This window comes from Oncorhynchus tshawytscha, linkage group LG01, assembly GCF_018296145.1.
Source record: "Oncorhynchus tshawytscha isolate Ot180627B linkage group LG01, Otsh_v2.0, whole genome shotgun sequence".
NCBI classification, from domain to species: domain Eukaryota; kingdom Metazoa; phylum Chordata; class Actinopteri; order Salmoniformes; family Salmonidae; genus Oncorhynchus; species Oncorhynchus tshawytscha.
The window spans coordinates 63,010,949-63,027,570 of NC_056429.1; the positions used below are offsets into that span (position 1 = coordinate 63,010,949).

Sequence of the window (16,622 nt, forward strand, 5' to 3'; positions counted from 1 at the left end):
AAGTAGTGCATAAGCCATGCATAGTCTACACATAGCAGCCAAAACATTGGTTGGAAAATATTTCAAAATAATGTGACATTTTAAATGCCGGTGTTGGATTACAAATGCATTGTAGGCTTCTTAGTTAATGACATAAGATGATGTTGTATTTTAAGGGAAGTGTCTTGCTAGTTGCTCCACTACGAGGCATCTTTAAGCAGAAAGAGTTAATAAAAGGGCTATTCCATGTGCATGTAGATATATTTCTGGGATAGAGGATAGGAAATCAAGCTATAGGTTCACAGAGAACAGCTGATCTTATGTTAAGGTGTTTAACATTCCTTGTCACTAACATCTGTATTTGTGGTTTCTAGACATACTGAACACGGATGTGTGGGGACATTTGAGGAGGTTTTGCCAAGTGGATGTGTGGACATGTGCCTTTGAAATGCTAATGCTAGATACATATTCATCACAGATATTGCATTTCATGTCATAAACGACTATGATCGATTTAGAGTGTGGATGGACGAGCAAAGCAAACCTCAACCAATGACTCCAGAGATCCCCACCCTTGAGTTTTAGGGGACCAAAAATTACACTTCTAGGCCACAGCCAAGGCGGGACCAGGAACCGGCAAACATAATCATTACAATTACAACTCAATGTATCCTCCTACAACGTGGGGTCCAACTTTATCAGAACTCTTCATGTGTTCATCATGCTGAAAAATAAACATTACAGTTATTCCACAATGATGGGAAATACATGGTAACTAGTGTCATAATTATTTTACAATTTAGTCATTTTGCATACGCTCTTACCCAGAGCGACTTACAGTAGTGAGTGCATACATTTTTCGTACGGGCCCCGTGTGCGAATCAAACAACTCTGGCGTTGTAAGTGCCATGCTCTACCAACTGGGCCACACGGGAATCATAAAACATACTGCAATTTACAGTTTCAGTTTCTAGGATGCCATTCAAGAACTACGCAGCACCGTCATCTTTTCAAATGTTTCAAATTAGCTTCTCACAGCCGGGTTTCATGAACTGCTTAAGTTAAGTTTTAAAGTTTTAAAGAAACAGCTCAACATTTACTCACTGTAACCACTGGCATGCCCTATAAATGAACATCCTCTCCACTGAGTCAGATCAGGACACATCAAGTTGTTTAATGATATCTGATGTACGACACACAACAGTCAATCCCAACTTGTCGATGTGGTCATCCTTTTGATGACCTTGCGCTTTGTGATGCTGCTGTAAACGGTTTATTACAGTAATCTTATAGCAAGGCCCAATGATGATAACAGAGACAGAGGTTTTGTAAGGCAGTGCACTATAACTGACACATCCCAGTCCCATATCCCACAATCCATATAAGGAGCATGGGCAATTCCATTCCCACACAGTTCATCATTATGATTACACGGAAACGTTGTTGTGTATTTTTTTGGAAAGCCAACCTCCTCCCACAGCTTTCCCTACAGGGATGTGAAAGACCAGGCATAACTCATCAACTTGGTTTGCTCCAGTGTGACTAATGCATTGTAACATGCAAACTCAGGTTGATACTTCAATGTGTCATGTTTCCTCTCCTCCAGAGACAGATTTAGCCTATGCACATGCACACAAGTGCATACAAGGTCTCTCTGCCTCTTCTCTCTCTCCATTTTACTTTCTCTCACCCCAACAGGCCTCTTAGCAACAGAAGACTTCTTAAGCATCCTACTTCAAGGACACAAGGCAGACTAAATAAAATATGTAACAGCATTCTAGAGCCTCTTAACTTCATCCCAATTGTAATTACCCAGCTGCTCACAAACAGATGTATAGTAGCAATAAGCTCAGATGCACCCTTCAATCTTAGCTTTAGTAGAACACACACCAGGGTGGTTTGCAATTGTCAGTCAGGGTGGTTTGCAATTATGGTCTGCAATATATGCCAAATGAGCCAAGTAGGAGCGTACTACCAGGGGTTGAAACATAAACCATGTGGATTGTATCAGCACATATGGGTATACAGGGCAGTTAAAAATAAACTGTACATTTTCTATGAGATTTCATATATTTTTATATAAGCCAGACACTTTAACACAATACTATGCAACTCAATCCTTGCAAAGATTTTAATGAACGAAACCCAAAATCGTGCAGCATACTCCAAGCAGAATAGGAATAATGAAAGATGGACAATGTAGCCTTTGTGTTTATTTCTTACGATTTGCAAACACAGTGAAGTGAACACGGCTTCCCAGTGTCCTCCCTATTGATGGAATGGTAAACAGTTCACAGCCAATTCCCACTTCAGATTAGCAGGGAAATGGCTAAATTGACCTCTATCTAGACTCATTCTCCTCAGAGATGGACAATTCATCCATATCCACTCCCTCTCATCTAATTCCCCCCCCCCTTTTCATCCATCCCATGTCCAACTGCATACCTGATGGGACTGTAAAGGCTGCAGGATTAGATTTTACAGCTGTAATATAATTGTGCTTCTATGGCAACCATTGAATTATTCCTCAGGCAGATGGCAATCTGAATCTTTTCAGCAAACAATGTCAGAGCACGGAAGTGGATCTTGACATTCATATAACAACCCTGGACAACCATGGGCGTGTTCTGTATGTGTTCAAGTGTGTGAACCTAGTGAACAGAAACAGCAGTGATACCATTACTCTCAAGATAATAAAAACAAGTGATTCATTCAACTACACATTTATTTAACATATTCTGTGGTGTCAAATTGGTGCTGATAAAGAAAAGTAGATGAAGAGATACTCATGCATGGATTTAGCCAATGGGTCAGCCTTACTGAATGTGGTCACTGGTTACTTGAGTCAAGATGAGGAAGTACATAAGCTCAGTACATAGGTTCAGTCAATGCTAAACCATTTTGAGTGAACTTAAACCAATAGTTACTCAAGATTCTAATAATCTGAACTAGGACTTCTGCTAAATTATTTAAATTAGCCCTTCCCTCCTCTTCCTTGGAAGAGTAGACACAGTATATTGAATGCTGAGGAGATACCAAACCGTTTGGTAAAATGTTTTGTCCAATCAAAAGCATAAAGAGTAATGTTGTTACTCCGTGGGAATAGTACTTATTTGTAAAGGTCCACGTTACACACAAAATACACATACACTATAAACTATGCCATTTCTTTGAAATGTCTGTCTTTAACTGAATTGCAATTAAGCAAAAGCCAAACCTGCAAAACACTGTTATTGAAGTGATTACCTACTACCCGGAATGTGAATCAGAACATGGAAAAAAGTAATCATGAAATTAATAATCTCCATTTGAGCAACACGTATCTAATCCCATCCCACATATCTCCAGGTGTGGAAAAAAGCCAATATATTATTCATCGACTTCTGGATGAAGCATCTGTTTATCAGTCTAAAATGATCTAGCTTTATTTTCGTCATTTGATCAGGGATAGAACTGAAGGATATTACAGCACTAATATTGTGAATGAATAACATCTATAATTCATGCGTGAGAATATTGATTAATTTAAATGCTCGGCCTATGTCACATATTTGACCAATTACTGCCAAATGTACCTCAGAGTCTATTTGCTGTTTACAGGCTTGCTGTTATACAGGGTTTCATCACATTAAATAGAGAAATGACTTGTTGCACATGGTATATCCTTTCAATGATGTGCCTTTGTTAAGATTATCTGATTTTAGAAAGGTATGTAAACAAATCACAGCACACATTCAATCAATCCAGTCCCCCAGAATCCTGTCTGAAAGGTTAAATGCAGGCTCCTGTTATGAACATCAATATTACCTAAATGAAGAGCACACATACAGTGCCTTGCGAAAGTATTCGGCCCCCTTGAACTTTGCAACCTTTTGCCACATTTCAGGCTTCAAACATAAAGATATAAAACTGTATTTTTTTGTGAAGAATCAACAACAAGTGGGACACAACCATGAAGTGGAATGACATTTATTGGATATTTCAAACTTTTTTAACAAATCAAAAACTGAAAAATTGGGCGTGCAAAATTATTCAGCCCCCTTAAGTTAATACTTTGTAGCATCACCTTTTGCTGCGATTACAGCTGTAAGTCGCTTGGGGTATGTCTCTATCAGTTTTGCACATCGAGAGACTGACATTTTTTCCCATTCCTCCTTGCAAAACAGCTCGAGCTCAGTGAGGTTGGATGGAGAGCATTTGTGAACAGCAGTTTTCAGTTCTTTCCACAGATTCTCGATTGGATTCAGGTCTGGACTTTGACTTGGCCATTCTAACACCTGGATATGTTTATTTTTTAACCATTCCATTGTAAATTTTGCTTTATGTTTTGGATCATTGTCTTGTTGGAAGACAAATCTCCGTCCCAGTCTAAGGTCTTTTGCAGACTCCATCAGGTTTTCTTCCAGAATGGTCCTGTATTTGGCTCCATCCATCTTCCCATCAATTTTAACCATCTTCCCTGTCCCTGCTGAAGAAAAGCAGGCCCAAACCATGATGCTGCCACCACCATGTTTGACAGTGGGGATGGTGCATTCAGGGTGATAAGCTGTGTTGCTTTTACGCCAAACATAACGTTTTGCATTGTTGCCAAAAAGTTCAATTTTGGTTTCATCTGACCAGAGCACCTTCTTCCACATGTTTGGTGTGTCTCCCAGGTGGCTTGTGGCAAACTTTAAACAACACTTTTTATGGATATCTTTAAGAAATGGCTTTCTTCTTGCCACTCTTCCATAAAGGCCAGATTTGTGCAATATACGACTGATTGTTGTCCTATGGACAGAGTCTCCCACCTCAGCTGTAGATCTCTGCAGTTCATCCAGAGTGATCATGGGCCTCTTGGCTGCATCTCTGATCAGTCTTCTCCTTGTATGAGCTGAAAGTTTAGAGGGACGGCTAGGTCTTGGTAGATTTGCAGTGGTCAGATACTCCTTCCATTTCAATATTATCGCTTGCACAGTGCTCCTTGGGATGTTTAAAGCTTGGGAAATCTTTTTGTATCCAAATCCGGCTTTAAACTTCTTCACAACAGTATCTCGGACCTGCCTGGTGTGTTCCTTGTTCTTCGTGATACTCTCTGCGCTTTTAACGGACCTCTGAGACTATCACAGTGCAGGTGCATTTATACGGAGACTTGATTACACACAGGTGGATTGTATTTATCATCATTAGTCATTTAGGTCAACATTGGATCATTCAGAGATCCTCACTGAACTTCTGGAGAGTGTTTGCTGCACTGAAAGTAAAGGGGCTGAATAATTTTGCACGCCCAATTTTTCAGTTTTTGATTTGTTAAAAAGTTTGAACAGAACATGAGCATAACTATTCACCCCACCCCCAGCTCGAAGTCTCTTGCGATATGTCTTTATAGGTTGGCACATCTAGCCACTGGGATTTTTGCCCATTCTTCAAGGTAAAACTGCTCCAGCTCCTTCAAGTTGGATGGGTTCCGCTGGTGTACAGGGATCCTTAAGTCATACCACAGATTCTCAATTGGATTGAGGTCTGGGCTTTGACTAGGCCATTCAAAGACATTTAAATGTTTCCCCTTAAATCACTCAAGTGTTGCTTTAGCAGTATGCTTAGGGTCCTTGTCCTGCTGGAAGGTGAACCTCCGTCCCAGTCTCAAATCTCTGGAAGACTGAAACAGGTTTTCCCTCAAGAATGTCCCTGTATTTAGCGCCATCCATCATTTATTCAAATCTGACCAGTTTCCCAGTCCCTGCCAATGAAAAACATCCCCACAGCATGATGCTGTCACCACCATGCTTCACTGTGGGGATGATGTTCTCGGGGTGATGAGAGGTGTTGGGTTTGTGCCAGACATAGCGTTTTCCTTGATGGCCAAAAAGCTCAATTTTAGTCTCATCTGACCAGAGTACCTACTTCCATATGTTTGGGGAGTCTCCAACATGCCTTTTGGCGAACAGCAAATATGTTTGCTTATTTTTTTTTTTAAGCAATGTTTTTTTCTGGCCACTCTTCAGTAAAGCCCAGCTCTGTGGAGTGTACGGCTTAAAGTGGTCCTATGGATAGATACTCCAATCTCCGCTGTGGAGCTTTGCAGCTCCCTCAGGGTTATCTTTGGTCTCTTTGTTGCCTCTGATTAATGCCCTCCTTGCCTGGCCCTCTCTTGGTAGATTTGTTGTGGTGCCATATTCTTTCCTTTTCTTAATAATGGATTTAATGGTGCTCCATGGGATGTTCAAAATGTCTGTAATTTTTTTTATAACTCAACCCTTATCTGTGCTTCTCCACAAGTTTGTCCCAGACCTGTTTGGAGAGCTTCTTGGTCTTTATGGTGCCACTTGCTTGGTGGTTCCCCTTCCTTGCTTAGTGGTGTTGCAGACTCTGGGGCCTTTCAGAACAGGTGTATATATACAGTGCCTTGCGAAAGTATTCGGCCCCCTTGAACTTTGCGACCTTTTGCCACATTTCAGGCTTCAAACATAAAGATATAACAAAGTTTGCCACAAGCCACCTGGGAGACACACCAAACATGTGGAAGAAGGTGCTCTGGTCAGATGAAACCAAAATTGAACTTTTTGGCAACAATGCAAAACGTTATGTTTGGCGTAAAAGCAACACAGCTTATCACTGAACACATCATCCCCACTGTCAAACATGGTGGTGGCAGCATCATGGTTTGGGCTTTTCCAGGGACAGGGAAGATGGTTAAAATTGATGGGAAGATGGATGGAGCCAAATACAGGACCATTCTGGAAGAAAACCTGATGGAGTCTGCAAAATACCTGAGACTGGGACGGAGATTTGTCTTCCAACAAGACAATGATCCAAAACATAAAGCAAAATCTACAATGGAATGGTTCAAAAATAAACATATTCAGGTGTTAGAATGGCCAAGTCAAAGTCCAGACCTGAATCCAATTGAGAATCTGTGGAAAGAACTGAAAACTGCTGTTCACAAATGCTCTCCATCCAACCTCACTGAGCTCGAGCTGTTTTGCAAGGAGGAATGGGAAAAGATTTCAGTCTCTCGATGTGCACAACTGATAGAGACATACCCCAAGCGACTTACAGCTGTAATCGCAGCAAAAGGTGGCGCTACAAAGTATTAACTTAAGGGGGCTGAATAATTTTGCACACCCAATTTTTCAGTTTTTTTGTTTGTTAAAAAGTTTGAAATATCCAATAAATGTTGTTCCACTTCATGATTGTGTCCCACTTGTTGTTGATTCTTCACAAAAAATACAGTTTTATATCTTTATGTTTGAAGCCTGAAATGTGGCAAAAGGTTGCAAAGTTCAAGGGGGCCGAATACTTTCGCAAGGCACTGTACTGAGATCATGTGACAGATCATGTGACACTTAGATTGCACACAGGTGGACTTTATTGAACTAATTATGTGAATTCTGAAGGAAATTGGTTGCACCAGATCTTATTTGGGAGCTTCATTACAAAGGGGGTGAATACATATGCACGCACCACTTTTCTGTTTTTTTTTTACAAGTTATTTTTTCCCCGTTTCACATCACCAATTTGGACTATTTTGTGTAGGTCCATTACTTGAAATCCAAATAAAAATCCATTTAAATTACAGGTTGTAATAGAACAAAATAGGAAAAACGCCAAGGGGGATGAATACTTTTGCAAGGCACTGTAGCAATAGCAAGCAAGGGATAAGAACATTGCCAGCCAGTATGGCAATGGAACATTTAGAATGAACGACTGAGTCATGCTCATATACACAGAACAAAAAGACTGAAAGACTGGGTCGGTCTCTGGCAACCAAACCAATGGAATGAACGACCAGCCGGATTGGGTAGCAACCCTACATTTGTGTCGGGACTATATCTTGTGGAAGGATGAAATAGTATGAATAAATTCAGCAAAATAAAGTTTTTAATTAAATTATGTCAATCATTATTTTAACATGTTGGTAACCCATTATATAAAAGTGATAATTCCCGAGAAGCCGGTATTTGGAGGATATATTGGCACTGGTTTGCAGGCCTGAGACGAACACCCATGCCAAACACCGGCTTCTCAGGCGTTATCACTTAAGTATACAATGGGTGGGTCTAATCCTGAACGTCGATTGGTTAAAACCACATTCTAGCCGGTGGCTATTCCACGGTACCTATTCCTATTTACTCTGTTCCATCTGACTGCGCAATCCACTGTCTATCAGTCCAGCAAGACAATTTATAAAGTTGAGCTCCACTGTAAAAAGCATCTAGCCATTATCTCCCGTTTCTTTTAGACTAGCCATTGGTTTTCAATAGCAGAGATTTGTATAAACCTTGCTGTCTGTTGCTCTGACATTTGCAACATTGTTTCAATATTGAAATTCAACCTCCAGCCGTCCCACAGTAAAGAACATGTAGGGGTTGGGAATCAGCACGAGAAATACAGGCAGGCAGCTTTTATCAGCCAAGTCGAAATCACGAATCAGCATAGTTTTTATGGCTATATAAAAAGAAATGTCAATAGAAAACAGGTAAAAACGAAACGAAATGCAGCTAGTTTGCAGTCTACCCAGCTTCGGTTTGACGTGAGTGAATTAGCTGTGTAGTTGGCTAGCTCCTCTGAAGAACAGTGTCCTGATGAGAGCACATTTTCTATGCCAGGTGAAATATCGCATCTTTAGCTAATTGTTATGAATGTCTCCAAATAAATGTCACTAGAAATAAATGTCTCCAAATAACCATTGCAATAGAACATTTATTGCGAAACGCTTGGGTCACGTCCATAGCTATAGAACAAAAATACTTAACGACCAGCCTGGCTTGGGTAGCAACCCTAGATTTGTGTCGGGGATATATCTTGTGGAAGGATGAAATGGTATGAATAAATTCATCAAAATAACGTTTTTTAACGAAAATATGTCAATCATTATGTTAATATAACCCGTTGTATAAAAGTGATAATGCCCTCGAAGGTGGTGTTTGGAGGATATATTGGCATGGTTTGCCAGCCCTTGTAGAAACCCATGTCAATAGATAACATATCTACTGCACCCCTACCAATTACAGTATCTAGATATTTCTTAGATACTAGAATATCTACTTTTAAAAGATGCACATGTCTCATACAGCATCTATCATTGAAGGTGGTCAAGGGTGAACCACAGTTGTGACATTAGGCAACCTGCTGCTGTATTGGGTAGCCTACAAATAAATATCCAATGTGTATCTGCTCCTCGCCCCTGCCTAATTCCGTCTAAACCGGATGGGCTAACCTCAACACCCTGTCCTTAGTGACGGTGTAAGATACTGCAGGTGAATATGAGCTTCTGAAGGCTCAGAAAAGTGCCATTTAAACAGGTTTAGATCCACAGTGATCAAACGTTATCAATGAATGCATTCGTGAACATTCTTGGTGGTCGCAAGAGGAACGGGTTTGCTCTACGTAGTGTAGTGTAAACGTCGCCAACCTCGTGTCATGTCAATTTAAGGAACTCGAATTATTCATGTTGCATTCAAAGCTAGCACACAATATGCCTGCTGCATGGACAATATGAGAATAGATGTTTTGACATCTGCCATATATAAATGCGCTAGGCCTATTCACAGTGCTCGTTGACACGGATTGAATTGTAAAACATGATTGGTTGGGTAGGCTATATCGGTACGGTCTACATTAGAGAGCTACCTCAGAACTGTTTTTTTGTTTGTTCACTAGGCTCAGGCTGCCATATGAATAGAAGTGGCATCATCAAAGCAGATACATTCTTACCGTAGAGATGTAGGAAATGTGATCTCGCAGCGTCTTGATGAATTATATGGTTTATTGGCTGAGAAAAAAAAACTCAGTGTTTTTATTCGCTGGTGTTAAGGAGAAGTGGATATGAAAACGAAGACTATCTTCCATGCCGCAAACCTCGTACGAAAAGATTAATATTGCTGCCCGGCCAATGATGCTGTTGTACAAAAGTCGCTATGAGCGAAGTAGGCCTGGTCCGTCCCACGGGGCGCATAGTCTACATTAATCTACATCAGGCAGGTAGGAGTGAGCATCACTGCAGAGTTGCGCATCATCTACATCCCTCAATTCGTAATGATGATAGCTGCTGGACGTTCCATGATAGTCATTTTCTCTATGATTCTCTGTTTTTCCTGTAAACACGCCTACGTATTGAAATTAAAGTGACATCGCACAAGTAGGATACTAGCATAAGTGTAATAGGTCTAATATATATATATAATAAACAGGGACTTGGCACATAGCACATAAAGTGAAGAGAATTAAAGTCAGATGATTTCCTGGTAGCCTAAATATGTCGTTTTTGTTTTATGTTTAGACCTTTCTAAGGTGTTTAGCCTACAATGACTAATTCCTGAACATAGGCTACACACTTAATTATTAGTCTACACCGTTTTATTGAAAGGTTGATTAACGTTCGTATCTTGTTCGAGAATCACACAATAACTACGGTAGGCTATCAACAGAGCCATCTGTTGGTAAGAGAGAGCAAACAGCCGACAACACACACACAAACAATGGATAGCCAGCCAACAGTGTCTCAGGGCCTAGGGAGGTGAATAGTGATGGGTATTCCGTTCAGTGAGCGGTTTGGCTCACAAACGGCTCTATAAAATAAAATATGTTTTGTATTGTTTCAAGTCAGTTTGCGATAGTTTGACTATGATTGGTGTTAAAGCAATTGTAATTATATTATTAAATCATGCTTAACCACAATGTATTTAAAAATGCATTGGTTTGTTATGAAAAATAATGCTATTAAACATTTGCATTTAGAGTATAAGTTTTGAATATATATAAACAAAGTGCCTATAAATGTAACCATTCAAAACGAATACAATCTGAACAGCATAATATAATATTGCACCATATCAGAAAAAAAAAACTTGCAAAACTGCAGCATCCCACTTAAAACATTAAACTGGTCCATATTTTCTCTCACTTCTTTATTGCCATGTTATAACCAGCAGCACACAGCAATGCTAACCATATTTTGCTTTTATGAGAGATTTGCATTCAGAAATGCAAGCTGCCTCACTTGAGGGGCTGATGCGGTTTCTTCTCTCAGTAATTATTTGTTCAGTTTTCGAGAAGACCCTCTCAGAGGGAACGGATGTGGCCACTATGCAGAGTCTCCCTGTAATGACTTTAGTAAGCCGTGGGTAGACAGAGGCCTTGTTCTTCCACTAGCTCTGATCCTGCTGAGGGATTCCTTCGTGCTGCATCCCCAGTTACTCTCTCGTCCAACAGCATTTGCTCAATCTGATCTCTCTTCTTCCTTTTGCCCTGGTGCCTGAGCCAGCTGACCGCTGGGGCTCTCCCTCCCTGCTGCTGAAGTTATTCTTTGAAGAGCCTCATCAATCGCTCTGGCAACACTGAAGGCTAACTTCTTAAACCTGGGGTCAAGTGCAGCAGTTTCTGATAGCACGTGATTATGTTCCATTCTGTGGAGCTTTCTGTCTATTGATGAACATAGGGTCCCCATCAACTCTGTCACATGTCCTGTGGTTACATTTGCTTCTCTCTGGTGGCTAGCTTTGATTTTCTGCAGACCCTTGCACAGGAGTACCATTTTTGAGTCTGTCACATAGCTGAAAAGAGAGAACAGTAACTTATTAGTTCAGGTTAGTTCTTGTCTACTGATACTACATTCTCATCTACTGCTCATCTACATATATAATACTGGATTAAATAATGATGTAGTAATAACTGCTTACTCTACCTCTCTCCACTGATCTCCACAGTGACCTGCTCAAAGGGTTCCAGGACTCTGCATTCCTCCTCCACCACCTCCCATTCCTCTTGGATCAGAGCATCATCAGGTGCATTGACAATGGCCAGGGTAGAGTTGATGGCATCCTTTCACTCAAGAAACCGCTTCAACATATAACATGTTGAATTCCACCTTGTAGTGCAGTCTTGTTTAGGCCTCAGCTCAGGCATCCCCATCTGGCATTGTGTAGACTTATTTTCCACCATAATTTGCAAATAAATTCATTAAAAATCCATCTACCATGTGATTTTCTGGATTTTTTTTCTCATTTTGTCTGTCATAGTTGAAGTGTAGCTATGATGAAAATTACAGGCCTCTCTCATCTTTTTAAGTGGGAGAACTTGCACAATTGGTGGCTGACTAAATACTTTTTTGCCCCACTGTACCTTCCGGTAACCTGCCTCACCCAGTGTGATACGGAATCGCTATTATTTTTAATTTTAGAATACATTCAAGAACCTCCAGAAGCTAACCAGCTAATTAGCTACAAGCTGTTTAGTCATTGTTAGCCACTGCTAGCGGCTTTTACCTTCTGCAAAGCCAGCCCTGTTTTTAGACTGGATAATACTCGCCAGTCTACCAGTATCGAACTGTCTCTTCACAACAACGCCGGATTCCTGCCGTAATCCCTGGACCACTACTTCTGATCTTCACAGCTAGCTTGCACACAGTACCGAAGCTATCCCTGAGGCCCACCTCCCGGCCTACTCAGCTGTTCACCCGAACCCCACTCATACACGGCTAGACCCCAATACACCACTGGATCCTTGCGGTAAACTCTGGACCTTGGCTAATGCCACTGCCACGAAGCTAGCACCAGTTAGCTGTGAGCCAGGCACATCTCCCTGCTAGAAAACTAAATTCTACAATACCTCTTTCACCATCTGGCATGGATTCTCTGTCGACACGGCCCCCGCCGCACCAGCACAACTGGTCTGCCAACGAATACTCCATCCGCTGTGCCTTCAACCGGCCTCTGTCTGAGCAGACCCCCCCTACCACCCCCGGGCTACCAACTTTAAACGCTGTGCCGCCTGCGTGCTAGGGTAGTGGCGGCTTCCCTGTTCCATCTACTGCTGACACTATGATCACTTGGCTACATAGCTGATGCCTGCTGGACTGTCCATTTATCACGGTACTCCATTCTGTTTATTTATGTTTTCTCTGTCGGCCCCAGCCGCGAACTCAGGCTCTGTGTGTAGTTAATCCGACCCTCTCTGCCTAGTCATCGCCATTTTACCTGCTGTTGTTGTGTTAGCTGACTAGCTGTTGTTGTCTCACCTGTTGTTTTAACAAACTCTCCCATTCAAGACCTACAAGTAATTTATGCCTTGCTGTATGTCTCTCTCAAATATCAATATGCCTTGTATACTGTTGTTCAGGTTAGTTACCATTGTTTTAGTTTACAATGGAGCCCCTAGTTCCACTCCTCACACCTCTGATACCTCCTTTGTCCCACCTCCCACACATGCGGTGACCTCACCCATTATAACCAGCATGTCCAGATATACAACCTCTCTTATCCTCACCCAGTGCCTGGGCTTACCTCTGCTGTACCCGCACCCCACCATACCCCTGTCTGCACATTATGCCCTGAATATATTCTACCACGCTCATAAATCTGCTCCTTTTATTCCTTGTCCCAAACGCTCTAGGCGACCAGTTTTGATAGTCTTTAGCCGCACCCTCATCCTACTCCTCCTCTGTTCCTCTGGTCATGTGGAGGTAAACCCAGGCCCTGTATGTCCACAGGCACCCTCATTTGTTGACTTCTGTGATCGAAAAAGCCTTGGTTTCATGCATGTCAACATCAGAAGCCTCCTCCCTAAGTTTGTTTTACTCACTGCTTTAGCACGCTCTGCCAACCCTGATGTCCTTGCTGTGTCTGGTTCCTGGCTTAGTAAGGCCACCAAAAATTCTGAGATTTCCATACCCAACTATAACATTTTCCGTCAAGATAGAACTGCCAAAGGGGGAGGAGTTGCAATCTACTGCAGAGATAGCCTGCAAAGTTCTGTCATACTTTCCAGGTCTATACCCAAACAGTTCGAACTTCTAATTTTAAAAATGAATCTCTCCAGAAATAAGTCTCTCACTGTTGCCGCCTGCTACCGACCCCCCTCAGCTCCCAGCTGTGCCCTGGACACCATCTGTGAATTGATCGCCCTCCATCTAGCTTCAGAGTTTGTTCTGTTAGGTGACCTAAACTGGGATATGCTTAACACCCCGGCAGTCCTGCAATCTAAGCTAGATGCCCTCAATCTCACACAAATCATCAAGGAACCCACCAGGTACAACCCTAAATCCGTAAACATGGGCACCCTAATTGACATTATCCTGACCAACTTGCCCTCCAAATACACCTCTGCTGTTTTTAATCAGGATCTCAGCGATCACTGCCTCATTGCCTGTATCCGCTACGGGTCCGCGGTCAAACGACCACCCCTCATCACTATCAAACGCTCCCTAAAACACTTCTGTGAGAAGGCCTTTCTAATCGACCTGGCCCGGGTATCCTGGAAGGATATTGACCTCATCCCGTCAGTTGAGGATGCCTGGTTATTCTTTAAAAGTAACTTCCTCACCATCTTAGATAAGCATGCTCCGTTCAAAAAATGCAGAACTAAGAACAGATATAGCCCTTGGTTCACTCCAGACCCGACTGCCCTCAACCAGCAATAGCATCGAATAGTCCCCGCGATATGCAACTGTTCAGGGAAATCAGGAACCAATACACGCAGTCAGTCAGGAAAGCAAAGGCCAGCTTTTTCAAGCAGAAATTTGCATCCTGTAGCTCTAACTCCAAAAAGTTCTGGGACACTGTAAAGTCCATGGAGAACAAGAGCACCTCCTCCCAGCTGCCCACTGCACTTAGGCTAGGTAACACAGTCACCATTGATAAATCTGTGATATTCGAAAACTTCAACAAGCATTTCTCAACGGCTGGCCATGCCTTCCTCCTGGCTACTCCAACCTCGGCCAACAGCTCCGCCCCCCCCCCCGCAGCTACTCGCCCAAGCCTCCCCAGCTTCTCTTTTACCCAAATCCAGATAGCAAATGTTCTGAAAGAGCTGCAAAACCTGGACCCATACAAATCAGCTGGGCTTGACAATCTGGATCCTCTATTTCTGAAACTGTCCGCCGCCATTGTCGCAACCCCTATTACCAGCCTGTTCAACCTCTCCTTCGTATTATCTGAGATCCCCAAGGATTGGAAAGCTGCCGCGGTCATCCCCCTCTTCAGAGGGGGAGACACCCTGGACCCAAACTGTTACAGACCTATATCCATCCTGCCCTGCCTATCTAAGGTCTTCGAAAGCCAAGTCAACAAACAGATCACTGACCATCTCGAATCCCACCGTACCTTCTCCGCTGTGCAATCCGGTTTCCGAGCCGGTCACGGGTGCACCTCAGCCACGCTTATGGTAGTAAACGATATCATAACCGCGATCGATAAAAGACAGCACTGTGCAGCTGTCTTCATCGACCTGGCTAAGGCTTTCGACTCTGTCAATCACCATATTCTTATCGGCAGACTCAGTAGCCTCAGTTTTTCTAATGACTGCCTTGCCTGGTTCACCAACTACTTTGCAGACAGAGTTCAGTTTGTCAAATCGGAGGGCATGTTGTCCGGTCCTCTGGCAGTCTCTATGGGGGGAACCAAAGGGTTCAATTCTCGGGCCGACTCTTTTCTCTGTATATATCAATGATGTTGCTCTTGCTGCGGGCGATTCCCTGATCTACCTCTACGCAGACGACACCATTCTGTATACTTCTGGCCCTTCCTTGGACACTGTGCTATCTAACCTCCAAACGTTCGCTGCCTGCACCCGCACACCCGACTAGCATCACCACCCTGGATGGTTCCGACCTAGAATATGTGGACATCTATAAGTACCTAGGTGTCTGGCTAGACTGCAAACTCTCCTTCCAGACTCATATCAAACATCTCCAATCCAAAATCAAATCTAGAGTCGGCTTTCTATTTCGCAACAAAGCCTCCTTCACTCATGCCGCAAAACTTACCCTAATAAAACTGACTATCCTACCGATCCTCGACTTCGGCGATGTCATCTACAAAATAGCTTCCAATACTCTACTCAGCAAACTGGATGCAGTTTATCACAGTGCCATCTGTTTTGTTACTAAAGCACCTAATACCACCCACCACTGCGACCTGTATGCTCTAGTCAGCTGGCCCTCGCTACATGTTCGTCGCCAGACACACTGGCTCCAGGTCATCTACAAGTCTATGCTAGGTAAAGCTCCGCCTTATCTCAGTTCACTGGTCACGATGGCAACACCCATCCGTAGCACGCGCTCCAGCAGGTGTATCTCACTGATCATCCCTAAAGCCAAAACCTCATTTGGCCGCCTTTCCTTCCAGTTCTCTGCTGCCTGTGACTGGAACGAATTGCAAAAATCTCTGAAGTTGGAGACTTTTATCTCCCTCACCAACTTTAAACATCTGCTATCTGAGCAGCTAACCGATCGCTGCAGCTGTACATAGTCCATCTGTAAATAGCCCACCCAATTGACCTACCTCATCCCCATACTATTTTTATTTTATTTACTTTTCTGCTCTTTTGCACACCAGTATCTCTACCTGCACATGTTCATCTGATCATTTATCACTCCAGTGTGAATCTGCTAAATTGTAATTATTCACTCCTATGGCCTATTTATTGCATACCTCCTCATGCCTTTTGCACACAATGTATATAGATTATTTTGTTTCTACTGTTATTGACTTGTTTATTGTTTATTGTTTACTCCATGTGTAACTCTGTGTTGTTGTCTGTTCACACTTCTATGCTTTATCTTGGCCAGGTCGCAGTTGCAAATGAGAACTTGTTCTCAACTAGCCTACCTGGTTAAATAAAGGTGAAATAAAAAATAAATAAAATAAAATTCTTACTGTATGTCG

General features: G+C 42.4%; 1 protein-coding gene across 1 annotated transcript in view; it reads right to left on the reverse strand.

Annotated features, from left to right (window-relative positions):
* The window catches only part of LOC112254696 (receptor-type tyrosine-protein phosphatase epsilon), a 55,048-nt gene extending 45,028 nt beyond the window's left edge, over positions 1-10,020 (reverse strand). The window contains exon 1 of the mRNA XM_024427482.2: positions 9,676-10,020. The gene's annotated coding sequence lies outside the window, so the exon portion shown is untranslated. The remainder of the gene's footprint in view (positions 1-9,675) is intronic.
* Between the last annotated feature and the right edge of the window lie 6,602 nt (positions 10,021-16,622).